Source organism: Lichenostomus cassidix, chromosome 7 (genome assembly GCF_008360975.1).
Source record: "Lichenostomus cassidix isolate B80296 chromosome 7, HeHo_3.0, whole genome shotgun sequence".
In the NCBI taxonomy this organism is placed as follows: domain Eukaryota; kingdom Metazoa; phylum Chordata; class Aves; order Passeriformes; family Meliphagidae; genus Lichenostomus; species Lichenostomus cassidix.
Genome location: NC_139488.1, coordinates 27,239,986 through 27,260,306, shown reverse-complemented (window position 1 = coordinate 27,260,306; position 20,321 = coordinate 27,239,986). Strand labels below are relative to the sequence as shown.

General features: G+C 41.9%; 1 protein-coding gene across 4 annotated transcripts in view; it reads left to right on the top strand.

Annotated features, from left to right (window-relative positions):
• Window positions 1–20,321, top strand: part of SEMA5B (semaphorin 5B) — a 270,385-nt gene that overhangs the window by 80,099 nt on the left and 169,965 nt on the right. For all 4 annotated transcript variants that reach the window (XM_085066953.1, XM_085066954.1, XM_085066955.1 and 1 more), the window contains exon 3: window positions 3,393–3,453. The gene's annotated coding sequence lies outside the window, so the exon portion shown is untranslated. The remainder of the gene's footprint in view (window positions 1–3,392; window positions 3,454–20,321) is intronic.

Below are 20,321 nucleotides of genomic sequence, written 5' to 3'. Positions count from 1 at the left end.
AGCATGGTTTGAGTAGTAAACCATGGCTGTGTGTCGGTGAACCTTGTCAGGTCTCCTGGCTGCCTTAATTTCAGTGTGTAACTGTGCCTGGCCACTTTGTTTACACTGGGAAACTGCAAGAGGTATTAGCAGCTGTTCTTCTATATCTGTTTTTTTCCTGTTTCATAACAGCACTTGCTATGCAAGCAAGGAGCAGGCTTGAGAAAGCTGTGCTAGGCTGTGTGGCCACCACTGGACTGTTTAAGCAGGCAGGTTAATTGGGAAGAGGACACTGGCATTGCTACTGTACCTTCTTGGGGGTTCACATCATAACCCATTTGACACATGCCACCTTTTTCCCATGTCAGGTTAAAGCCTCCCAGCTTTGTGTTTCACTCTTACCAAGAATCTCAACCAGAGCTGCTCAATTCAAACTTTTTGGCTCAGCCTTAACTCCTTGCACACACCCATAGCTGTAGGGGCTTTAAATAGACTTTTGAATCATCATGAAATTCAGAGAATTAGGCTGGGCTGAAGGGAAGGGCAGGGGACTGGGTTTGTGGCATTTTGGGATCAGTTCTCTGTGCAGATGTGGGTGTCCCAAGGGACCTTGGGTGAGGTGTGTAATCCTTCTGCTCTGCTGGATTTTTTATAGTTTGCAAAAGGGCAACAACACCTCCTTGCCTTTGACTGGCGATGAAGAGAGACTAAAACCCATTGATGAAGAGAAGACATTTAGATCCTGTGGTGGGTCTGGTACAGCTCCACCTCCACTACAGCACTCACTGGGCTTTTCATCTGCAGTGCTTGAAGAGTTTTCAAAAATTATTGGCCATGTGGGTGGGTGGGGGGAAGTTTGGCCAATATACTGTTACTTATATTATGCTGCTTCTTTTTAACTGATGACAGCCCTGTGGAGGAACTACCAGGCTTGGGATTCTCCTGACTTTGACTGAGCACAATCTAAAGGTTTGGTTCTCTTAAACTCGACAAGAGCTCCAAGCATTCATGTTAAAATAAATGGGAAATGAACTTCAAGAGTCCTGAAGTTTTATATGAAGACTTTTAGATGAGGATTATCCCATCTGTCTATCTGGTGCTTTAATGGAGAAATGAGAAAGGTTTGCTGCAATCTGAGAGGGAATTCAAATGTCTGAGAAGAAATTTCAGAAGAAGGCTCAGTGTCTTGTGGATCAAAGGGTTCATTTAGGGCATCCTTTATTCTCTAGCCAAAGGGGAGTTATTCTGTTTAGAGAGGCAGCATTCAGACCAGAATTCTTCTGGTGATGAAACCCAGAGTTTGTGCTGTCCAGTGGCTTACTTCATAGAAAAGACCACCTACCCATCCTGGAGGCCTGAGCTAACAGATGGATCTTGTTTTCACACAAGCTGGTGTGCTGGGCTCTGAGCTGCCTCCTGGGATGTCACCGAAGAAGCCACTGTCACCATTTTAAAGAGCACGACTCAGCTGACCGTGAAGACTGAGTCCTTTTGGTGGGTGATCTGTCACCTCTGAGTTCCTTTGGGTGTCCTACCTTCAGGATTCAGCCCTGGCAGAACAGCTGCAGAAATGTTCACATCTTCATCCCTTTCCTATGATTTCTTCTGTGAGGAAAGACTAATAGGAGAAGGAAGGAAATGTGAGAATCTGTATGCATGTTATCCTTAATATGTTGAAAGAGGGGACTGTGAGAGCCTTTTCTGGATTATGGAAATGTGATGAATGAGGTTTCTTGAAGGAAAGAATTGCTTCAGTCCTCTCAGTGAGCTGTGTGACTGGTTGCTTTGTTTCTGTAATTTGGTTTTTTTCAGATGGTGCTACATTTATTATGACGTCCTTTTTTTTCCCTTGTTTTTCCTTTTTACTCTCCCTTTCCCTTTTTCCCTTTCACTTTTTCTGACTCATACTATATAGAAGCCATTGTTCAAAAAAGAATTACTGGGGTGGCAAGAGGTCTACCTATGGCTACAGTTTGATGGCCTGTCCCTGAGTGCAGCACCTTAACCTACAGAAGCCCTCTGGCATTGTATAGAGTTTTGACAGACCAGATAGTAGTTTCCCTAGAAAAAGCATTTTGTCTTTTTGGTATCTCTATTCCTTGTCTATGATGTAGTGTTAGCAGCATGTGCTCCTTCTCAGGAGCACAGTGAGGAAAAACCCATCTGGTTTGTGAATGCTCAGACATTGCTCGAATGGAAGCCATGTAAATAACTAGATAAATTATTTCACTGAGATTGTCTGTCGAGCATAATAGGTAGCAGGGTCAGAATCTCTTCACAGTGATTCACTTCTTACTGGCTGAGTAGGATTTGTGCTCACAAGCCATTGTACAGAAGTGTCCTCTGATTTTTGCTGTCTCTGTCTTTTCCCTGCCTACACTTTTAGCTCCTTGATGTCTTGCTGGTGAGCTCCAGGGAGCAGAGACTTACCAGGGCAAATGTCTGCACTGTGCTCAATGCAAAGAGTTCAGGCACAGGGTAGGCTTTGTGGTGCAGCCATAACTAAAGGATAAATTAGTACAAACTAATCTAGAATTTGTTATAATTTGTAGTAATTTTTGCCTCTTTACTTTCATGAGATTGCGATGGAATTGTGAGGTTTGGATCAGACAGAAGGGTGAAAGTAATCAAAATAACCTTTCAGATGTGGGTTTCTTGAGCAAGTTTGTTCATTCTGAGCTTTGCTTTTGGTGTTTCAAAGAGGGGAGTTCACAGCCAGTGTTCAGTCTCTCTGCCCTGCCACTCCTGCTGTGAGACCAGGGGCAAGTCATGGAGCCTGCACTGACACATCTTCATGTGGCTGCAGCTCCTGCATTGACTTGAGCAGTTTAAATAATTCCTGAGTAACCTGAATGCATCTGTGGGTAGTTCTACTGGCAAAATGGAAAGTGCAAGGAATTCCAGCAGGAGTGAATGATGAGGCTGAATGATGGGTGGTGGGGACAGGCATGTCCCCAAGCAGAGCACTTGCAGTGAGAAGTAAGATACATGTTCACAGCCTACATTTCTCATTTCTACATTTCATGGTGCAAATCCAATCGGAAATTGGGACAAGAGTGGTTCTTTGTCTCTTCTGAGAGGATGAAGCATTTAGGATTATGAGAAGTTTGGACAGGGCAGCACAATTTCTCAGTCAGAATGATTGTGTTAAAATATTTATTGTTTCCACAAACATTTGCTGCTAGCAAATCTGTGGGCTAGGATTTTTGCAGAAAGCAAATAAGTGCAGCTGAAGCCAGTTTTGAAGCACCCTTCAGGTGACCATTAAGGAAAACTTTTACACTGCTTTGTGGTTAAACTTAAATAATATTTTCATTACATTCATTTCCAAATAATGTCAAAATTCGTCCCCATATGGGAGCAAATGTAGTAAGAAATATTCACTGAAGTCTCATTTTCTGATGTTTCCACAGGTCACTTAGGATTTTCCCTGGAGCGTGACTTCGAATATGACACTTCAGTAATGCAGAAGCTGTGAGTAAATAATGTCATGTTTGCAGCCCTTGTTTAAGAGCCATGTTTACACTCTTTCCAGAATCATTTTTTTTCCAAAACTCATCTTTGCTAGACTTTATCTACCTCACAACAAGCTTGCAGGGAAGTCAGAGGGATGTCATGCTTTCAAAGTCAATTGTGCCATTTTAGACACTTTGCTTTATCAGCTTCTTGTTTAATCTAAGAACTCCAATAATGGTTGCCTAATCTGCAGGAAGAAAGTCCAAGACATCTGTCAATATTGCAGGCAATGTCACAAGCAGACAAAATTAAAAATACCTCATTAGCATCTATGAGCAGTGAGTCAGATGATACATTACCAAAATCTGGCATATCGTTGGTTCCAAGGCACAGAACAAAGTCCAAGAACTTTATTTGCTTGTGATACCACTAATTAAAAAGGCCTACTAGAAGCTGAACAAATAAACCTAAGAGGCTGCTGACTTGGTCATGTTGGCCTTTGGTAACTTGATGTCAGAGTTCAGTATCTTAGGAGTCTTATCAGAGAGGTAAGCTTTTGGGCAATTCCTGGTTGTAAATGCTTGAAAATGATAGAGTTTCCTTCTCTTCCTCAACTTTTTCCATCTTTTTTGAAGGTGAATTAGTAAGCTGCTAATTTTGGTATCTCTTTTCTGAATTCTGCATTGTTTTTCCTAATCAATTCTCTCAGATCTGCTCAATCTCCATTTAATTCAGTCAGCTACTCAACATCCAAACCTTTTGTAATAAACAGAGTGCTAATTTCTCTGTTTATTTCAATTGTCTTTCGTCAGGTGTTATCATATAACTCAATCATCCGGCATTGGAATTTGTAATTTAATCAATAAAGGAGGCCATTTTTCTCAAGGAGATCAAGGAAGAAAGATCTTGAGGAAAATGCACAGTGAAAGGAAGGTGAAAAACAAAAAAGGGTGATAGGAACTGTGGTGGCTTTTAATAGCTGCACACCTTGGTGGGTATACTTGCCTGGCAAGTAGCAAGCAAAAGAGATACCACTATTTTAAAATTAATGAATATAATGATTTTGCCTGTGGACTCACCTCACATAATCTAGAGGGAGAATCGTAGATAATATTTAAGTTGCTACGACAAGCACCTTGTACCATCTCCAGGTGTTGGCAACCCTGTACCTGAGTAGTACTGCTCACATGAGCAGTTTGACACCAAGAGAGACACCAAGAGCAGAAACTGCTGTGTGATCTCCTCCAGCGTGTCTGCTCACATGGCTTTTTATTGTTGCTGTTGCTTTAGCCAAGGGCAGAGGAGGGAAGAGCTGCTGCCTCCCTTGATGTGATCACTGAGGGGCTCAAGGCTTTGCAGCACAGGGATGTCCCTGCCCAAAAGGTGGCTGTGGCCTGTGAAGCTTCTCTGTCCCTACCTCTGGCTTTGCTTGCAGACCCTCTGTTGCCCCAAAGGTGGGGGTGGTACTGTGCTCTCCTGGCAGGATGAGGGCATGGCTATTCATTGCTAGCAGTGAGAGCTCTCCTGCCCTGGCCCATCTGAGCATATCTGCTAGCTCTGCTGGAGGTGTGAATTTTGCCACAGGGGTGAGGTTTGTTTTGCATTCAGCCCCTGGAAGACAACATACCTTTTGCACACTGCCAGGCAGCTTTGAGCAAGGCCTGGTTGGAAGATTGAATGTCCTTCTGGAGAAGCACTTCTTCTGGGTCACAGCTGGGAGTCTTCCTTGACTTCACAGCGAGATTGCCTGGGCAGGTCTCAAATATCAGACCTCTGCAGAGTCAGCCATGGTTTTGCTGATAAATTGCTTCTAAGTATTATGGTCTCAACTTGGCAAAGTCTGCAAAACACAAGATGAAAGATATCAAAACTGTTCATTCAGAAAATGTTAATATTTAAAATTACAGTAAATCGTTTGGTGTTTAAGGCACGTCAAAGTGCTCATTTGGTTATGTCTCTCCCAAGGCCTGGTTGCTAGTGCTGTAGCAACATTTTCTGCAAATCAAACATTGAGCCAGCTATTGAAACACCCAGGTTGTGGGATTTTTAGAATATTTATTTTGTTGAAGCAGGCATGTTAGTAAAGAAAGAATAATACAACATTTTTGAGAATTTTTAATACATGGTGTGTGGCATTTATCGTGAAGATTTTAGTACTCCCTTTGAGTGCTACTCCAGATTGAATAAACAGATGTTTAGAGAGTCTTCAGGTGCTTATTTTCAACCTGCATTGATAAACTTTTCCTGTGGTAAGCACATAGTTTCATAAGACAATAGGAAATTCAAGTGTAGAGCTCTACAGTAAATAATCTTACTTCCCCCCACCTTCCATCCCCAACAACACCCTAAGCACTCTACCGCAAAAACTGTCACTTAATTGGGATAGGGTCTTACCTCAGGGTTTATAAGTAATGGACAGAATGGATTGAAGAATGCCTGGAAAGGTCTTGCCCAGGGAGGAGGTGGAGTCACCATCCCAGGAGGTGTTTGAGAAATCGCTGGACATGTCACTCAGTGCCATAGTCTGGTTGACAAGTTGGAGGTTGGTTAAAGGTTGGACTCGGTGATCTTAGAGATCTTTTTCAACCTAAATGATTCTGTGATTCTGTATGAGTCTGTGAAATGAAATGGAGATGAAATTGAAATGGCTTGGTCCTAAATTCTCAGCCATTCTGCGTTCCTGCAGCCCTCTTGAATTCAAGTCCTGCTCTTGTTCTGCACAGCTGTACCAGAAAGTTTTGGACAAGGAATGTGTGGAGTGTGCCAATCAGACAGCTACAAAATCTACAGAACTGCAACTGGATGACAAATCACTCCCTCTGCCCTAGGAAAATATCACAGAAGCCTTTTCTTGTATGAGCAATATTGTAAATATTGTTCATCTTTTTTTCATAAACCTGTGTTTAAGTCTCTTTTCCAACTGTTCAGCCGTGCCAAAGGATTACCAAACATGCACCATATGATTGTTTATGATCCCTGGTTCCTTCTTGTGCACTCCAAATAATGTCATCAAAGCCAATGCTGTTCTGCCTGTTGCGTTTGGCCAAATATGAGAGCAGAGTTTCTCCCACTGAGTAGCTTAATGTGCTGTATTTGAAGATTTACTTTTGGAGCAACCACTCTTTGACTGGCCAAAGCAGCCTAGGGAGCCCAGCTCTAAGAATCTGTCTGATGAGAACTGTGGTTGAAGATATTTCTCAGGGTTGATTTAGCGCTCAAGAGCTCAGAGCTTTGTGGAACTGGGGCATCTTCAAAAGTAAGCAATGGCACATGCAGATTGCCTCTCTGCCCTTCCCACAGTAATGACTTCATCTTTTCACCTAAAAAAGAGAAAATAATGAATTATACTTTAGTCCTGCTTTACAGTGGTATTTTGCACAAAATTATGCCAGTGTATAATATGCCCAAAAATATTTACATATATATTCATTAATTTTTCTCCACTAATTTCCCTTGCTTTTGAGCTGCTAAAACATTTTGAAATACTTAGTTTGTTTTTTCTGTCCTGATCCCAGCACCAAATCACCCATTTTAGTGATTCAATGCAGATCAGGAATTTGGGGGGAAAAAAAGGAACATTGCAGCCACTTTTAGCTCATCTCTTAAAGGATGCTAGGTTTTGCTCCCACTGATTTTGAATTCAACAGGCTGCAGAAGGACTGGGTGTCATTTAGCTATTAGAGAATTTTGTTTTTCTGATCATTGTGAAGTAGCATCATTAACACACGCAAATTACCATGCTTCACTGTGCTGTGTCCATGGTACATTAGAGGTTTTTTTCCATTGGTAAAGCTGAGTCTATTCTTCTGTAAAATCAGGGGCTCATTGGCAGTTCTTTGGCGAGTGAGACAGAAGGACTATTTAATGGGAAGAAGAGTGGTCTAATAAAGGGGAAGAAGTTGAACATGACAAGTGCATGGAAATACAGCAGAATGTTGGTTTATAAATCACTGCATAATTGGGCCAAAATATTCATCCATTTTCTCAAGGCCAAGGAGGAAGAGCACTGCAGTTTTGGGGTAAATGAGTAACATGATTTTTTCCAAAGTGCATTTTAGAAAAGTCAAGCACTCTATCCATTTCTCTTCCCAATAGAAGTGCTGTGCTTTCAAGCTAATGGAAACTGGCTTGTATTGCTGAATTTTCTTTTTTGAAATTGTGTATTGGCTTTTGGTGAAGAAATCTGACTTGTGCTTGAACATGTCTGGATTTTACACATAGGTTTTTAGTTTAATAAGATGAAACCAATTAACCAGAAAAGTCATTGCCAATGGATTTTACAAGTACATAAAAATATATTGCTTTTTCTTGAAACATTTCATCACCCTTTTCAAAGTTCCTTTTTCTTTCCTTTACCACCAGTGACAAAGCACTGTGATCATTTGTTCCCTCATGCCTTTTCCTGAAAACATTGATCTCTGGCCCTGATTGTATATTTGGGGGGATGGGGGGGCATTAGGCATGTGCATATGCATCTATTTATTTCTGACTCAGTGTTTATTTCTTGCTCTGGTGTTGTTCAGTGTGTTTAACTTGTGGCCTGAGGAAAAACAGAGCACACAAGCTATAAAAAGTTGTTCTGAAAAGGTTGCTTAAAGTGGCACAGGACCCAAGGGCTAATGAGCAATCTCTCAAAGCCAACGCAACTGCTGAAACATTTGGCACAGCAGAGACACTGAAGAAAGCAGTAGCACCTGATTGTTACCCCCTGCATCCCTGGGAGTGGAATGTCTCCTAGAAAGTCTTCTGAGGTCCCTCATTATATCAGCTTTGCCTTGCAAGTGAGGGTGGGGACAGAGACCCACTGTCCTGCAGTGGCACAGAGGTCTGTGGAAATGAGTTCTGGTCTCTGCCTGCCTGTCTCTGAACGGTATTGCTCATTTAATCACCTAGAGCAATATTTTGCTTGGAGGAAATTTTAACATGAAGCCCCGCCAGCCTCGTCTATCCCTAAATTTCCATCAACCCTCTGCCTGCAAGAGGGCTGGGTAGCACACAAGACATGGGCGCATGCTGAGGAATTGTAGGCTTTCTATTTCCATTACCTCAGCCTTCCCCATTCCCTTGTAGCTTTGCCTTCTGATTAAAATGCAAAGGATATTAACTTCTATGAGCATGTGGGGCGGTTGCAGGCATTGCCTTGGGATGACATGGTTTTCCCTGCTCTGACCAGCTCTGTAAACTGAAGCATAAAGAGCCTGCTTTGATCCCTAATAACTTTGCTAGTTTGCTTTAGTTACCAGTTGATACAGAGATGACTAAAACGTGGTACTTTGGGGTAAAATAATGTCTGTCCAAGTACGTGGCAATGACACACAAAATTAGCTGTTGTAAAAAGACATCTCTCTTCACATCAGCTTTGCCCAATTTGTCAAGAAAACATCTGTATCATCTAAAAGAAAAACAAACACTGAATTTGGGTAACAGGAAAGGCTTTAATTCTTTTCTTGTGCAAGCAATGGGAGTGCACTGCAGGACAGTGCCCTTTTTGCATCACTGCTTTCATTTAGCAGTGGTTCTCACACTTTAAAAGTAAGTTCAGATATTTTACCAGCAGCCTGACATCATTACTAAGGCTCTGCATGCTTACCGTAGAACTGATGATCTAGTTAAAGGAAATTATTACATGAGGACTTTAAAGGAGATACCCTTTTCAATGGGGTGTGAACTTCAACACAAACCAAACAGTTGCTTAAAGTCCCTTTGGATTTGTGAAACTCTCTCATGAGCCACACCAAGTTGTGAATGATGCTGCCCTTCCAACAGCCAAGACAGCCCAACACCTCCTTCCAGTAGCTGTGGTGTGAGCAGCATGTGCTGGTTAACGTCCAAGCTCGTCTACTGCTTATTTAATTCTCACTTTATTTTGGCCTGTGTTGAATTTCTGGCCTGTCCTTCATATTAAAATGACCTTGTTCCTCCAGGGAAGCCTCCCCCGCTTCAAACAAATGGTACCAACACCAAAAAACCTGCTTTGTGCTATCCAGTTTTGTCCTGCATTTGTTTTAAAGCTTCCCAGGAACCCTTGGCTACTTTGCACAAACTGTTAACTTGAGGGTAATAATTTTGTCTGGGTTTTGTCACAGAAATTCAATTAAGGAGGATTATGAACACAGTTGTAGGCCTGTTTCATTTACAGTTGCAAATGAAACCCAGGCCACACACTGATCGTTTATATAGGAAAGGAGATGCTGTGTAGTTTTGAGTGGCTGAATTACCTGCATGTTCCTTTGTGTTGCTTCACTTATTGCAGAAGGGAGGGGAGCGAGACTTGCAAGATTAATAAAAAAGTGATAGAAAGGCGGGAAAGAAATCACCAAGATAAAAACTACCCCCACTGCTTTTCCCTAGGAGGCACACATCCCTTCTACACATAATAAACTCCACAGGGAATTTCTTTCTCCTGTGAAAACATATCCCGAAGGGCAGGAGTGAGTAGTCCTTTATTTATTTATTTATTGTTAACAAAGAGCAATATTCTGTTTTCATGGCCTTGGTTTGGCTCCAAGTCCCAGAGCCACTGGGGACAAGGCATAAGGTTTCACTTTTTTTTCAGTTCTTATTTCTGGGCCATGCAAGCCAACTTTTTTATTCCTTTTTTCTCTTTTCAAGTTTTTCTGCAAGCAGCTGAATTCCCCAGGTAGGAAAGCGGAGAGGAGGGGGAAGGGAAGGGAGGACGTTTACGATATTGGAGCAAAATGATAGCTGCTGCAGAGGCTGGCTTCAGGTGGAAGCAATGTGTTTGGAGACAATGAAACAAGAAGGGAATTTGTTTATGTGGGAGATGCCTTTTTAAGTTATGAAGGGCAAAACAAAGGCAAAACACGTCTTGATGTCCTCTGATGAGATGCCTGTGTTTGTAGAGGAGCAATATATCTCAGCTTTGCTTTGCAACAATAAACTTGGGAAATACTTTGCACCACTCAGGACAAATGTGAAGGGCACAGTACTTGGGTCATCCCTTCCTCCTTATGCAGGCTTTGTCCCACAGCTTTGGGCTCTGTCCTACAACCTTTTGCCTGGGAAATCCCACACTGATTTCCCCAGGGTGTTGCCTGCCTGAAGACATAAAGGATAAGGCTTAGCTCTCATCTACTGATTTTTATTCATAAGGAGTTATCGCTGTTTTGCAGATGGGGAAGAGAGAGGTGCTCAAAGGTGGAATCACAGCCCCAGCTGAGCCAAGACTAGACACAGTCCCAGGTTGTTCCCTGTATGAACTGAGCAGCAGTGTCTGCTAAAGGACCTACCCCATGCATCACCTTTGATTCAAGCTTTTCCCTAGCATACTCTATTTAACAACTCTTTTGCCTCTTGTTTCTTACTTTCCTCCTGATCCTTCAGTTCTAGGAAGGGTTATACTGTCCTTACTGTGGTTTCAACTACATGCCTAAGAGGCTTACTGGATTCTTCACCAGATGAGGGGAAATAAGCTCTTTAGTTTCTAGCTTTAGATCAGATACTGTTTCTGTACCTCTCTCTCTCAGTACAGACTTGACACTGTTGAAGACTGAAAGACAAGCAGGCAGCTTATTAACTCTCAAAAACTTCAGCAAAATTCACTGTAAGTGATGCAGTGAAGTGTGAACAATATCTGCTTTTGCTTCGCATCCAGGACAATGCATCCTGTGCTGAGGGGCTGTTAAAGTGATTTATATTTCTCATTTGTTTTGTGGTAGTTTTCTGGTGTCAGACCAAACTTTTTGAAGTAAAACCTGGATGAAAAGAATGAAAGGATTTTTGTAAAGGATGATCTGCGAGTCTCTTGCTTTTTAGGCACCTTTTCTGGAGAAGTTAGGACAACTGAAATCTGTGTGCTCAGCAGCTTTCAGTCCAGGTGAACATGGCTTTATGCAGAATATTATGACTAGATGGATTTCAGTGTGAAGAACCTTTCAGAAGTCAGTGGATTCATGCTGACACAAAAATCGTGGGAGGGAAAAAGCAGAGGATCAGGATTTTGCATAACTGTCAGATTGTTTTGTTCCAACTGATTGGGACAATCTGTCATAATCCAGTTTTTTTGTGTAGTGGAGGAAGGAGATGAGCATCTCAGAGGGTGACAGGGTGACTCACTGGAAGGGCCTTCCCACGGGTGACAAGAGCTGACCTTCAGGACTGCTGATCTCCTCCTGCTGATGTACCAAGGCCTTGCAGCCTAGCTCAGCCCAGGTGAATAAAGTAGGGTGAGATGAATCTCTGCCTACGTTTCAGTCACATATTTTATATTTGGTAGAGCATATAAAAATAGTCCTTTTTTAGCATCTTTCAATCTGTAGATAGTAGAGTTGGATCCTTAGCCAGCATAAATGAGATAAACTTCAGTACTAAAGAGCTGACTTTGATGGAGTAACTTCTGATTTGCTCCATTTCAGGCAATTTCAATCTCCACAGAGTTTTCTGGGGTCATTTCAGTAGTACTTCTAAGCTTAGTACCTAAACTTCAGCAAAAGGACAGAAAGAGGCTGCATGGCATGTAAAGTACACATGATTTCAGGCGATATCTTGTGATTTGGATAAAGCATTTTAGATTCATGACATCTGGCAGCATTGCCCTCTCAGAGTGCAGCAGAAAAATAATCCTTTCAAATCAACTCTGTTGGAGAGTGAAACATTTTTCACCAACCTAGTTTAAAAATCCTATCTGAGCCTTTCTCTCCTGCTAACTGGTTCAGCACAAACAAACAGTGCACACAGGATATAGCTGTTTCAGCAATTTCCCTGGAACTTGCTGTACATTTAAAATTATTTTCTAGCTTTTCTTCTTTTTTTTTAGCAAGTTTGGCTTTTTTTTTTTTTTTTTACATAGAAGGTAAAATGTGTAGTTGAATCATAAAGCTAGATAAAGTATTGTGAGCCTGTGTTGGACTGAGTTCCTTTTCATCCAAATAATGACTTTGTCTGCTTATAATGGAAGATTTGAAAGAGGTGTGGGAAAGTAAGACTGAAACACACTCGGGAGTCTATATTTCAGCATTGTTGGGGAGGCTGACCATTAATATGAGAATTAATAACCCTCCAAAGCCACCTCTTCTGAGCAGCTGCATTAGGAACTGACAGAGCAGAATGCACAGACTAATTCTGTTTCAGAGAAGCTAAAATTAAATGTTTGTTACAGCTTTATGTGCATACACTCTCAGCAGGAGCCGTTTTCCTTCCCTTTAGGCAAACTCAGAAGAGGCTGAACATTTAACAGCCTCAAACTACCCAGTCTGTGTGCCATATGTACACACCACTGAGCCATGCCTGTGTTGTCAGTCTTTAGAGTCTTCCTGAAAGGTGGAATCTGGCTGGTTGCTAGCAATCCATGTCCTCAGACGCACTGGAGCTGATGTTGATCAGAAGGGGAAGGTCTGGAATTGTAAGCAAACAGAGAAGATCCATCATGCATTTTCACAGATGATAAAAGGCTGACAGTAGCAGCCTGCTTATCAAATAACTAGATTTATTGAAATAGCCTGTGCTCTCATTAAATAGTTTGCTTTTCATGTTTTTGTTTTATTTCATCTTACTGAAGGTGTCTGGGTTTTTTCCCAAACTTCTATTGCTGCCATGGCAAACTGGCTAATTTAGACCATTTCTTCTGTTAATGCTTAAAAGCAATGTGGACTGCAGTGTTCTCTTCTCACTGACACTGCAGGACCTCAGAGCAAAGCCACTCCCTGTCATGAAATCTGAGATTCCTGGAAAATAAATCATAAAAATTAATGTAATAATTGCAAGTTTGTTCCTTGCAAGATGATAGTGCTAGTGATAGTGTTACACATTTCATTTAGCATAAGCCTAGTGCTGTCAGCTATGCTCAAAAACTGGGATAGAATTGATCATTTTTAATCAGTAGAGAGAAATGAAATGCAGAAACAAAAAAGTTGTTAGCATGATATGACATCCCTGTGCTGAATGGACCGTTCCTTTCATAACTCAGCAAGGTATCACATTTTGTGGTTTTGTTCCCGGGGGAACAAGCTGCTGCTTTCCTCCTTTTCTGAAAGCATTTATAAGACGGGAAGTGGAATATTAATAATTGAAAATGCAAGTTGCAGTAATGCCATTTGCATAAGGATGTTTCTTGACCCATGGAGGATATTCACTGTTTGTTGGAGAAAATATCAACAGAGGAACTGTGGGAGCTGATGGATCTAAAAGGCTACCTGGCAATAAATTTATTTCTCAAATGAATTTTAATGTGATTCCCAAGACTGGAATTCTTTATTTGTAGCCTGCTATTTTTCCTGGAAGACGTGATGTGCTGTCAAGAGATCAATATCGCCCAGTACTGGGTGTGGTGGCAGTAAGTACGCATTTAACATGGAGTAAAGGTTTTTTTAGACAAAGGACATGGAGACAGATCCTTCCTCCTGCAGAATTTGCTTGTTGAAATTTAACAGTCCCAGTGACCTTCACTGAGAAAGTCCTTCTCTAAAAACGCTTTAAGAATTAACAGCATGGAGCTCAGTAGCTGGGGTTAAGACTGATTTGACTCTGCTGATATTTTAACCTGTAATTTCAGGAATTGGGGTTTTCTGTTTGGACCTTTTGGGGTGTTGTTTGTTAAACCAGATGCTTATGCTGCAGAGCCATCCTTCCATGCTGTTTTGGATGCCAGTGGTACCGAAACATTACTCATAAAGTGCGCACGCTGTTACGATTTGTGACTTTAACTCTTAGCATATTTATAGGCCTCATTTCCATTTTTTGTGGTCTCATTAATGGAGCAGCAATAATAAATTGAAATGTTAATGGGGGATCATTTCACCAACAGCAGAAGGTATTAATGAACTTGATACAATAGTTGAAAGGAAAATAACTTTTTAGTAGTGTAATTTTTTAAACTATTGCCCCTGATTGTGTCCTTCCAAACATGTAGAATTGGGGCAGTTTTGAAATTATGGAAATCGTTTCATATAGACAAGTTTTAAATCAGCTTCCTGGATATGTTGCATAGGAGGTGGACTGTTTGCTGAAATTCCAGTGGGGGCAACCATTCTGAAAGTGAAGCATGAGCAGACTTTTCTGTAGTCATGGCAGTAGAAATAGAAACCCAGAAAGCATCTTTTGTCTGTGTGAGTTAATGACTTCCATTAATGGAGAGTGAAGAAGTCTCCTTGTATGAAGTGTGCATTTCACATCCTGTTGTGAAATACTTGGGGATAGTGTAAAGATGTGTTCTTACAGGGGACTTAAATTCCCTAACCGACAAGGGAATTGTATTTTAGGGTCCCTTGATGTCACTGTATCTCACTTTTCCCACTGCTTAAGTGGAGGGCTTTGAGCTAATGGAAACAGTTGGATTTTAAGGCTTGGTCAGTTAGTATCTGTGGAGAGTTAGTGTCTCCTGAGGGAGAGGAGTTACACTGTGGGGCAATCCACAGCTGGAAGTAAATAGTACCAGACACCATCCAGGGCCTTCCCCAGTGCCACATTGAAGACCTCTGTGCTAAAATTAGTTACAGCTGTAAAATATTTCTATATGCATGCTTAGAAGTTGAAGGCTAAAATTTGTAATACATTTGAAGTAAATTTGCATTCTGGCCCCTGGTACAGAGCATCTGTTTGAGTGTTTTGCTTCTTAGTTCTAGAAAGTTTGTTCCCAGTGAGTTTTCATCTCTCTGAGTACATTCATTAATCCTTTTTGGACTTTGCTTATCCACAAATATAGAAGAAGCTTTGAAGTGGATTGGCAACTTTTCACCAGCCTTCTTTCTTTCGTTTTGTTAACAAGTAAGTTTAAAGGTACAAGAGTGGGTCAAGAATTGCATGTTTAAACTGTTTATTTCCTGCAAGAAAAGAGACTGACATTTAAATGTGCCATTCAAGCTAATAATCTCATAATCATGAGTTTAGTGACTAGATAATTAATCTAGTCCTGTGAGTTCAAGTATCTGCAACTTTTTTGAGAAAATAGAAAAAATATTATTTTCAAATGAGGCATGTGATTGGTCTAATTCTCTCTTTCTTTGTAGATACCATTAATTTGAAAATTACTGCTGTGAGGTGCTGTTATCTTGCTTCTGTGCAGGCAAACTAGTGTGTGTGAGCACTAGCCCCCTTAGCTGAGCAGAGGGTGAGCAAGTACATATGAAAGTGGACAGATAAATGCCAATGCAGGGACATTTGAAACAGGAAGAAAGGAAGGGGGGAAAAAAACCCAACAAAAAAGGAAAGATTATCTGTCTAGCCTTATTGGCAAATGATCAGTAAAGTGACTGAAAGCATTATATTGCATATTTTTCCTGCCTAGGACTTGATCCAAAACTCACTAAAATGAGCGGGAAAGTTCCCATGATGTTCTTGATTTCAGGCTGGGATGCCTGATCAACACTTACTCTGTCTCCCTGCAACAAATTGCTAAGTGCCTCAGGCAAGTAAAGATATTTTCAACAACCAGTGCTATCAATACCACCTGGCACTGGCAAAGCAAACTCATCTGTTGTGGCTATAATGACTCCTCAACATGTAGAGAGGAAAGCACTTGCTTTGAATATGGATATGGATATAACCCAATCACGTGCCATGGGCTTATGTGTTCAATAAAGTGTCATTTTTAGATAGACAAGTGACCTTGAAACGCTTTTAACAGTTTTCTGCATCATCATAATCATCTTTTAAACTTCTTACTCTGTAGCTTTAGTTGAGTTGTATTTAATTTTTCCCCCAGGTTTTTTTGTGTGTTACAAAGTTCAGTATGTGCAGCTCTGGTTTGGGGATGGAGGTGGAGCACAGCTGGTGGAGTGGAGGAGCAGGCAGTGAGATCTTTTTAAGGCAGCTAAACTTGTAGCCAAAGAAGATACTGCATTTATAATGTTCCCATTCTTCTCAATACTTAACAAGAAAAATGATTGTGTGTGTGTGACGTGAATATTCAGCACAGAGCTTTGGTAGCTGACCGCTCTCTTTTCACAGCCATCCAACCGCACACACATTCCTAAGGGATTACCTCACTGCCAGCGCTCCTCAAAGTGTGGGATACGCTGAAGCCGACCAACTGCAAAGATCCTTTCTGCCTGCTGCGGTGCTGGTTTTAGGCAGTGACCTTTAAAACCACAAATCTAACCCTACATCTACCCTAAAAAAGATTTTTCATTTGTAAGCTAAGTGGGAGAGATGCTGGGAGTGGAAATAGGGTAGAGTCTGTAGGTTACGTGTAGAAATTCCTTTCCAAGCTTTCCACTCCCCTTTGGCTCTAAACATTCAATAACTCTCCAGCCAGAGAATGTTTGTCCCTTCCTTCTCCCTCTCTTTTTTTTTGTGTTCTTCCCTTGTTTTGCATATTCTGACAACACTGTTTACTTCAGCTGCAGCTCCCACTGCTTTGTGTGCTTTCTCCCTGTCTCACAATTGCATAAATAAATCACTGAGGAAAATTTGCATTTGATGGGAATTTTTAGCTGATATTAAGTTTTATGGTTGGAATATAATATATGTGAGTTGGCTTAATTAAACTGAATTGTCATTTGTGACACAGAGGTCTTTATCTGTACAAGACTATTTTTGCCTTTCATATTTTTTGCTATTAAACATGCCAGTGGATTTGAAAACCCAAGGATGACAGGTCTCAGAAAGTATCATCTCTCTTGTAGCAAAATATCTGCTTATGGCAAGTGAAGCAAATCAGCATCATCACAGAGCTGAACAGTTAATTTATGCCATGAATTTCTGAATGCCAGGGGATGGAATCCGAGGCCCATATATGTTGTAGCACCCTCTAGTCGCTCTGCTGGTGACTTGCTTCACACCAGAGGAGAGATCGAGTCTGGCACAATGGTTTAGATCAACGGAATATTGACTAAAAGCTTGTCCAGAGTTTCTGTGCCCTGATATACTACATAGGTTGAGAGTGGCTCCCTTCCCCCTCCCAAGCCGTGGTGTGAGCCCTGAAGTGCTGCTGGATTTGGCTTTGGTGAGCTGAGGGTTTCTCTTGGGGGGGCTGGCTGATGGGTGCAGCCCACACTGCGATTGCTGGGGCTGCAGACACACGCTGCCCCTTCTGCCACACGGGCTGAGGTTTTAACACCTGCAGAGCAGTGGGGAGCACACGGGAAATCCATCTCACCAGCTGCTGCAGCTTTGTTCCAGAGGCATGAGGAACCAGTTCCCATTTTCACCGTGTTCTTAAATATCTGAATTGAAGGGAAGGGTGGAAATACCATTATACCCTGGGTCACACACCCCTTCTAGAGTGTGTTTAATGCATCCCACTGACCAGGAACTTGGTCTGTGATATTTATCCCTCCTTGGGAATCAGAAAAGGCATGAGCCTTCTGCAGGATCCCCAGATCTGGCTTCACAAAGGACAGGTTCTTGGGAGGGCTCCATACGAGTTCTGACTTTTGACTGTTTCTCTGGAACAAGACAGGCAAAGTGTCGCTTGAGATTGTCACACTGATTAATACTAATAATGCTGGTGCAGCTCCCCAAAGTGCATGAGGGACTGATTGAAGTGCTAGTTCCAATTTATTTATTTTTCAGGCTAAAAATTTCCACAATTGCACAACTCTTTGCTGCCATTTTCCATCCAAGGGGTCTGCGTGCCCCTGAGACTGATACTGCATCTGCTCCTCTGCGAAGACAAAGATAAACTGGTTCCTGGTGTGTTGTTGTTTCGCTTACTCTTCAGCATGAGAACAAGCAATAAGAATGCATTTTAGATGTTAATGAAATTAATGAAAACCAGATCTAGGAAACAGCTGAGATTGTTGACTGTCTCAGGCAGATTTTTACTTCATTTCAATTACAGATGAGCCAGAACCAAAACCCTGATTAGAATTGCTCCAAATTTTGGATCCACATGTCTCAGCTTTGCAGTTTTGACCAGTTTCCAGTGTTTAATTTTCTTCCTGTTTTATTTTTCCTCCTGGTATTACTCCAGGTGCTTCAGTGTTGTCATTTTGTCTCTGTGAAAGACTGGCCTCATGAAGGACACAAGACCTGCTGCCACAAGTCCCACTGGGGCTGCAGAGGCGTAATTTGGTTTCAGGATGTGCTGGTACATGCTGGGAGAGCACGCACTAGACTTGGGGCTGAGAAGCATTTCTGTGCCATCTACTCAGGCAGGTGGCTGCCCCTACTGGCATTCTGGCAGCTCAGGAAGGCACAGTCCCTGGGAAGTACTCCTTCGGTTAAATGGCAAATGTCTTCCTCACTGGCCTGAAATTGCCATGACTCTTGACAAGTCCCCAGCTGCAGAATCTTATGGTTTGTTATCATGCCTTCACCCATAACTCCAGACCACCCCATTGGCAGTGCAGTGATCTCACTCTGCACATATATGAATTCCATCGCGAATTTATATTCTGATTTTAAAAAAGGCAAAAAAAAGCCTCCTGGAGACAGTGTATAAATAATGAAAAAATTCCTTTTTATGTCTTGTGGATATAAGGGGACCTCAAGTCTCTCCCTGGGGAGAGAGAATGGTCTGAACAGTCCAGTTAGAAACCTCAGAGACAGCAAGCACACAGGAAAGGCTGGTTTATTATCTTTGTTCTTTCATTGCTGTACTCAAATCCCAGGAACAATGTTACTTTGGGCCCATAGATATTGTGCAGTGCATTTTTAGGGGAAGTTGAGCAAAACACCTGATCATAATGGCTTTGAAAACATTGATAAAAGAGGAAGAGGAAAAATAATTTACATTAAATGCTACAGTGCTTCATTTACACAATATAATAAAAAGCAAATTTTGTGATTCAAGTAATGATTGCAGGTTATTAAACTGGGCTTTAACAGCTTCATAAATGAAAGCCTTTTAATAAGTGATGAACATGGATGATAATGCTCTTGGAAACAGAGAGAATCTTTATTAAACTTGACACATTTGTTCTCCACCCACCCACTTGGTTGTTACTTTACTTGGTCCCTGGATCACTGTCACAAAAATGCGCCAGTGGGACAAAGCTTTAGCTGGGATACTACATGGGAAAGCACCACCTTCCATGGCTGCCAGGGCAGGGAGAACATGACATCTTGGGAAGAGGCTGCAACACCATGGATTTGCTCTGGTCGGAGAAAGGGTCATCGGGCAGCTAAAGCAGGTGGGATTCTGCTTTCAGAGCTGAATTCATGACCAGATGGTTTCCATCTACGTGTGTAAGAGAGCTCTGCTCTGCCAATTGCTGAAAGATTGAGCAGAGCACTCCCTAAGACATCAAAGTTGCTCTCCCCGGGCAGCTGCTCAGTTGGGAATTCGGCAGCTGGTGACGGGAGCAGGCATGAGGCTGAAGAACAGAGAGGGGCTGGGCTTCATTAGGGCCTGATTCAGAGCACAGTGACATCAGTGGGTGCTTTCTCATTGGCTTGAAGGATCCGGCCTCGGAAGTGCCGGAGTGAGAAACTTTGGCAATCATTTCACCGCTTCTTTATGTTTTCAAGGGTCAGTTCTGACTGGTATCAGATTGGGACTTATGACCCACAGGGGAGGTGGCACAGGGAGAGGCAGAGCCGAGCCAGGCAGCAGACAATAGAGCCTTCCTTCCCTTGACCGGTAATAAACCATGCTGTTGTAAGGGAAACTGTTCCTGCAGGTACTGCCTCTCAGATATCTGAGAGTCGTAAAAAAACTTTGTGTCCTGATGGTGAGCATATAAGACAGCCCTGCCCAGCTGCAGTTTTGGATAACTTAATTTTACCTGCTCAACTTACCTCCTCTTAGAGTGGAATATTCTGCTCTATTTTGCCTAAATTATTAAAGACTGATGAGGTTTCCAGCCTAGAAGTGACTGCATTTCAGTGATAGATGAGTTGATTTTTGTGTGGATATAGCAATCAAGGCATTTTTCAGCATCTTCGACATGAAAGGCGCAATATAAACGTGAAATATTATTTTGTGCCATGCAGCTGCTCAAATCTGAAATACACATTATGTCTCGGTAATATAGACAGTGTTTAAG